Source organism: Pituophis catenifer, unplaced genomic scaffold (assembly GCF_029215685.1).
Source record: "Pituophis catenifer annectens isolate HBS135680 unplaced genomic scaffold, rPitCat1.0.hap2 SCAF_3, whole genome shotgun sequence".
Taxonomy (NCBI): domain Eukaryota; kingdom Metazoa; phylum Chordata; class Lepidosauria; order Squamata; family Colubridae; genus Pituophis; species Pituophis catenifer.
The window spans coordinates 98,665,924-98,673,025 of NW_027256883.1; positions in this window are offsets into that span (position 1 = coordinate 98,665,924).

Below are 7,102 nucleotides of genomic sequence, written 5' to 3' on the forward strand. Positions count from 1 at the left end.
TTTTCAATATTCCTATCAAGCCTCCAACACTGAGATGTCCCCCTGGTGGTTCTCATCAAAGTACTCACCTGATCCAAACCTGCTTTACTGACCAATATTTGGAAGTAGAAAGTAGGATTCCAGGCTTTACATAGCTGAAAATATTTCCTTTAAAAATTGCTTTAGGATTCAGAAACAAAGAGAAAAAGAAGCACAGAAAAGAAAAAGAAAAAAAGGAAAATGATTCAAAACACAGACACACCAGACACACTTTAAACAAAACACTAATGCTAGACTACGTAAAATAATATCGATCAATCAACCTTTCTATCTATATATATAAAAGCGAAAACCACTCACGCTATAATCACAAAATCTCCAGAACTGTAAAGCCTACAAACTTGAAATTTGCCACATATGTTCCTCTTGGCTTCTAGGTGCTCATTAAGAAAGGATTTTTTGAAATGACCATCAGAGCATTAGTATTTCCTATATTATTATTAACACGCTCTGATGTTAAGGAGTTCTATTCCCCCTCCCCACCTGAAAAGAAATCTGTTCCAAATGCAAAACACAAGCAGATTAGAGGAGTTTCACTTTCAGTTTTACTTTCACAGCAGCAAGCAGCTTTACTACAGAACAGTTGAACTAAGCCACGCCCAGCCTCCTTCCTGTCTCCTTCTTGCTCACACAGCAAATACTGTTTGAGTTTCCAAACACTCCTCAACTCTCTCACACATTAACAGGATGCTAGCCAGATGAATACCGATGGATGCTGTGGGCTGAGACATTCTACTCCCCCTCCCCATTTGTTCCAACTGCCAGTTGCATTATATTAACATACTCTGATATTATGGAGTTACACATTCTACATTAAGTTTCAGGCTGTGTCAATTTATCAAGCCCGAGCACATAGTTTTGTAGCAAAGCACAGGCATCCAGCTAGTTATATCAATAAAAAATCACTTCATAAGTAATCTATCAGCCCAAGATTATATGTGCTGACTCACATATGATAGCTCTGGGTTGACACTATATTTTTCTTATAGAAAAGTAAAGTATATACCACAACAACTTGTGTCTTGGAACAGTTTACAATTATCTACAATATACATAATAAAATCACAATAAGAATGTACTGGATATCCCATTATGGGCTACAATTTAATATGATGCTTATCCAAGTTTATGCTCCAACCGATTCAGAAGAAAACAAGTTTGATGGGTTTTATGGTCATGTTCAATCTGAAAACAATAAAGCATGCAAGCAAAGTATGGTGCCTGGGCTTGGAGACTGGAACTCCACAGTCAGAAATTGTAAGAAAGAGGACATAGCTGGACTCAATGGCCTAATAAATAAATAGAAATGAAACAGAAGAATTGTTTGCCAATTCTTCATTTGCTAATACTTTCAGCAGTTAAAACAATGTCTATATACATAGACATCACCAAATGGAGTACATAAATATCAAATTGTTGATATTATTGGTACAAGGAAGCAAAGAATTCAAAATAACCAATATTTGGTCAGAAACTGACTATAGAACATGAAGTTCTCATGTGTAAGTTCCAAATCAAACTGAAGTGGAAGAAGAAAGCCCACAAATGTCCATTATATGATCTTGAATTTATACCCATCATTTTTAATGAAAACACTAGAAATCCTTTGAATTTCTGTTTTCTTGGCAGCCTTGGCTTTATTTGTTTTCTTGGCTATCTGAGATATTTTCAAGAGTCTTCTTCAATACCAATGGTCAAAAGTGCCAGTACTCTTTCTTCTTTAAAGTTCAACTTTTGCTTCCATATAATCCTTCAGGGAAAATCATGGACATACCAAACATTGGAGCATCTTTTCCAAGATCTTCATTGCTTCTCTATCATGTGGTAGTCTGAAGCATATTTCTTGCCTGTGGATTCCTTTATTTGATCCTTAAAGGCAGAAGCTATCTATAAATTCAGCATCTTAACTGTCAATTATAATGCTAGTTGCTGTATTTGTCATTAGTTTGATCCTTTTCATATTTAATCTTAACCACATATTTTTCACTGTCTTCCTTGACTTAATGAGCTTCCAGTCAATTGCATTTTCAGCCATCGGAGTAGGGTCATCCTTCTTCCTGAGCTCCTGAATCTTGTCTTGGGGCAGGTATTAGAGTCTCCATATCTTTTGGCTTTGGATGACTTCAATCTCCATGCTCCATGTTTGGGAAAGCTCAGCAGTTCATAACCTTCATGATAACTATGGGTTTGTCCTGATACATGCAGGCAGTCATATGCTAACCTTGCTTTTAATCTCAGAATGGTTGCTTAATACATGGATTTGAAAGACTTATGTCTAACCATTTGCCATAAACAAATATTTTCCTCATTGGATGAAATTGCTCCAACTAGAGATCTACATTATAATAAAATATAGTTAGGATTTGCAGAAGGGAGGAGCTCTTTCTCAAAGGGCAAAGAGATTGCAGAACTTGGAATGTCTGGTAGGTAGGAAGAGAGCAAGGTCAGATCTTTCCTAGCAACTCACAGAATATATCTATACTGCCAACTGCCAGCAGTTCAATTCTCACTGGCTGAAGGTTGACTCAGCCTTCCATCCTTCTGAGGTTGGTAAAATAAGGACCCAGATTGTTGGGGGCAATATTCTGACTCTGTAAACTGCATAGAGAGGGCTGTAAAGTACTGTGAAGTGGTATATAAGTCTGCTATTGTTACTGCTATCTATAGTTATTGCAGATCATTACTTCAGTCTGGCAAGTTCCTGTTTGTAGGCAAACAACAATTCATCATTGGCATCTTTCAGTCTCAAGAGACTATGGTATCATGCTCTGGAAAGAGTGGCAATCCCTTCCACACTGAGGGAAGATACATTCTATCCCCTGCACAGCTCCCAGATTTCGCTGGTTCTGGGACTGCCTCTTTGCCTCAGCCTGCCAAAAAAGTGTCTCTTCGAATTGGAGAAGACCATGCTGTGTCTTTAACCTCCAAGCTGAACAATCGGAGGTCAAAGTTTCCCAGTTGTTAATGTCCATTCCCAGGGCCTTTAGGTCCCTCTTGCAGATATCCTTATATCGCAGCTGTGATCTCCCTCTGAGGTGCTTTCCCTGCACTAATTCTCCATACAGGAGATCTTTCGGAATCCAACCATCAACCATTCTCATGACATGCCCCAGCCAATGTAGAAGTCACTGTTTCAATAGTGTATACATGCTAGAAATTCCAGCACGTTCCAAGACTGCGCTATTTGGAACTTTGTCCTGCCAGGTGATGCCAAGAATTCGTTGGAGACAGCGCATATGAAAGGTGTTCAACTTTTTCTCCTGCCATGCATAAAGTGTCCAAGACTCACTGCAATACAAGAGTGTACTCAGGATGCAGGTTCTATAGACCTGGATCTTTGTATGTTCCATCAGCTTCTTATTAAGCCATACTCTCTTTGTAAGTCTGGAAAATGTGGTGGCCACTTTACCAATACGTTTATTCAGCTCAGTATCTAAAGAGAGAGTGTCAGAGATAGTTGAGCCGAGGTACACAAAATCATGGATGACCTCCAGTTCTTGTGCAGAGATTGTAATACAGGGAGGTGAATCCACATCCTGACCCATGACTTGTGTTTTTTTCAGGTTGATTGTTAGTCCAAAGTCTTGGCAGGTCTTGCTAAAACTGTCCATAAGTTGTTGAAGGTCTTCAGCAGAGTGAGCAGTGACAGCAGCATCATCAGCGAAGAGGAAATCCCGTAAGCATTTCAGCTGGACTTTATTTATTTATTTTATTTATTTATTATTCAAATTTCTATACCACCCTTCTCTTTTCGGACTCAGGGCGGTGAACAGCCAAAATAAAAACATCTATACATAACATCACAGTTAAAAATAAAGTTAAAATAATTTATAAATTTGGCCCGTAATTTAAAACTTGTCAATTTAAAATCAATATTAAAATTTTAAAACTAACCCTAAAATCAAGACAGACCGGCTAACTGAAAAAAATAAGTTTTTAGGGCCCGACGAAAAGTCCGGAGGTCGGAGATCACTCGTATCTCTGGGGGTAGATTGTTCCATAGGGTAGGTGCCACCACAGAGAAGGCTCTCCTCCTGGGGGTCACCAGCCGGCATTGTCTGGCCGATGGCACCCTGAGGAGGCCCTCTCTGTGGGAGCGAACCGGCCGGTGGGAGGCTATTGGTGGCAGAAGGCAGTCCCGTAAGTACCCTGGCCCTAAGCCATGGAGCGCTTTAAAGGTGATCACCAACATCTTGAAGCGCACCCAGAAGTCCACCGGAAGCCAATGCAGCTCGCACAGGAGAGGAGTCACATGGGAGCGCCCTGTCGCTCCCATAATCCCCCGTGCGGCCGCATTCTGCACCAGTTGGAGCCTCCGGGTGTACCCCAAGGGGAGCCCCATGTAGAGAGCGTTACAATAGTCCAGACGAGAAGTGACGAGTGCTTGAGTGACCGTGCGTTGGGAGTCCCAGTCCAGAAAGGGGCGCAACTGGCGTACCAGGCGAACCTGACAAAAAGCCCCCCTGGCCACGGCTGTCATATGCCCTTCTAAAGACAGCCGCGCATCCAGGAGGACACCCAAGTTGCGGGCCCTCTCCGTGGGGGCCAATGATTCACCCCCAATAACCAGCGATGGCGTCAGCTGGCTATACCAGGACACCGGCAGCCACAGCCACTCGGTCTTGGAAGGGTTGAGTCGAAGCCTGTTTCTCCCCATCCAGACCCGCACGGCCTCCAGGCACTGGGACATCACTTCCAAGGCATCATTGGGATGGTCTGGGGTGGAAATGTACAGCTGAGTATCATCAGCGTACTGATGGAACTCCACCCCAAAACCACAGATGATCTCACCCAGTGGCTTCACATAAATGTTGAACAGGAGGGGCGAGAGGACCGACCCTTGCGGCACCCCACAAACAAGGTGCCTTGGGGTCAACCGCTGCCCCCCTGTCAACACAGATTGCGACCGGTCAGAGAGATAGGAGGAGAACCACCGCAAAACGGTGCCCCCCACTCCCAGTCCCTCCAGCCGGCGCAACAAGATACCATGGTCGATGTTATCAAAAGCCGCTGAGAGGTCTAATAGGACCAGGATAGAGGAATAACCCCTATCCCAGGCCCTCCAGAGATCATCCACCAACGCGACCAATGCCGTTTCCATGCTGTACCCAGGTCTGAAGCCGGACTGGAGCGGATCCAGATAGACAGCTTCATCCAGGTACTGGGGAAGCTGTCGCACCACCACACTCTCAACAACCTTCGTAATAAAGCGAAGGTTGGAGACTGGACGATAGTTAGCCAAAACAGCCGGATCCAGGGATGGCTTCTTGAGGAGAGGCCTCACCACCGCCTCTTTCAAGGTGGTCGGCAGGACACCCTCACTCAAAGAAGCGTTGATAATCCCCTGGAGCCAGCCTCGTGTAACCTCCCAGGAAGCCAGCACCAACCAGGAAGGACACGGGTCCAATAAACATGTGGTTGCATTCAGCCGTCCCAAGATCCTGTCCACGTCCTTGGGAGCCACAGGATCGAACTCCTCCCAGATAACACTCTCAAGGCCTGCCTCAGTCATCTCGTCTGAACTAACCCAGTCGGCGGCCAAGTCTTCCCGAATCTGAGTTATTTTATCATCCAGATACTGTACAAAATCCTCAGCTCGGCCCTGCAAGGGGTCCTCCCGCGCTCCCAGATGGAGGAGGGAGCGGGTCACCCTAAACAGGGCGGCTGGGTGGTTATCTGATGACGCGATAAGAGCGGCAAAATAACTAGATTTCGCCGCTTTTATCGCCACTAGGTAGGTCTTAATATGAGACCTTACCAGTGTCAAGTCAGACTCAGAATGACTGGCCCTCCAACCGCTCTCTAGGCGTCTTTTCCGGCGCTTCATCTCCCTCAGCTCTTCGGAGAACCAAGGAGCTAAGTGAGTTCGGTGCCGGGTCAGAGGCCGCAAAGGCACGACCCAGTCCAAAGCCCCGGCAGCCACCCTATCCCAGGCGGCCACCAGGTCATCAGCCGAGTCATGAGCTAGAGTCTCAGGAAATGGCCCAAGCTCCATCTGGAACCTATCGGGGTCCATCAGGCGCCTGGGGTGGAACCACCTGGTCAGCTCTGCCTCCCTGCGATGGGGTACAGTGGTCAGAAAGACAAGTCGAAGGAGCGAGTGGTCAGACCATGACAAGGGTTCAATATCTACATCTCCTATATCAAGGCCACTCAACCACTGACCAGAGATAAAAACTAAGTCCAGAGTGTGTCCCCCCATATGAGTAGGGCTGTGAATTACTTGGGTCAGGTCCATGGCCGTCATGGAAGCCATGAACTCCCGAGCTACCTCAGATATTTCACCGATGGATGGCAGGTTGAAATCCCCCATGACCACAAGTCTGGGGGTATCAGCCGCCACCTCGGCTATAACATTGAGGAGTTCGGGCAGGGTCGTTGCCACGTGGCAGGGAGCCAGGTACGTGATCAACAGACCCATCTGCACCCCGCGACCCCACTTCACAAAAAGGGACTCACATCCGGCTATCTGAGGTACAGTGGTCTCCCTCGGATCAAGACCTTCTCTTAAAATGACCACCACCACCCCGCCCCTGCCCTGAGCTCTCGGCTGATGAAATACATGGAAGCCTGATGGGCACATCTCCACGAGGGGAACTCCCCCCTCATGGCCCAACCAGGTCTCCGTGATACCTGCCAGGTCCGCTCCCCCCTCCTGAATAAGAGATTTTGCTTATTTGCTGAATTTGCTTTCAATCTAGAGAGATTAAAGAGTTTTCCGTCTGATCTGGTCTGGAGGTAAATACCCTCTGTTGCAGTTCTAAAAGCATGTTTCAGCATGACAGCAAAAAAGATCCTGAATAAAGTTGGCACGAGGACACAGCCCTGCTTCACTCCACTTCGAATATCAAAGGAATCTGATGTTAAGCCATCAAAAACTACAGTGCCCTTCATTTCCTCATGAAAGGACCTGATGATGTTGAGAAGCTGAAGTGGACATCCAATCTTGGGGAGAGTTTTATAAAGGCCGTCCCTGCTAACCAAGTCAAAAGCCTTCGTAAGATCTATGAAGGCTACGAAAAGTGGTTGTCTTTGTTCCCTGCATTTCTCCTGCAATTGTCTA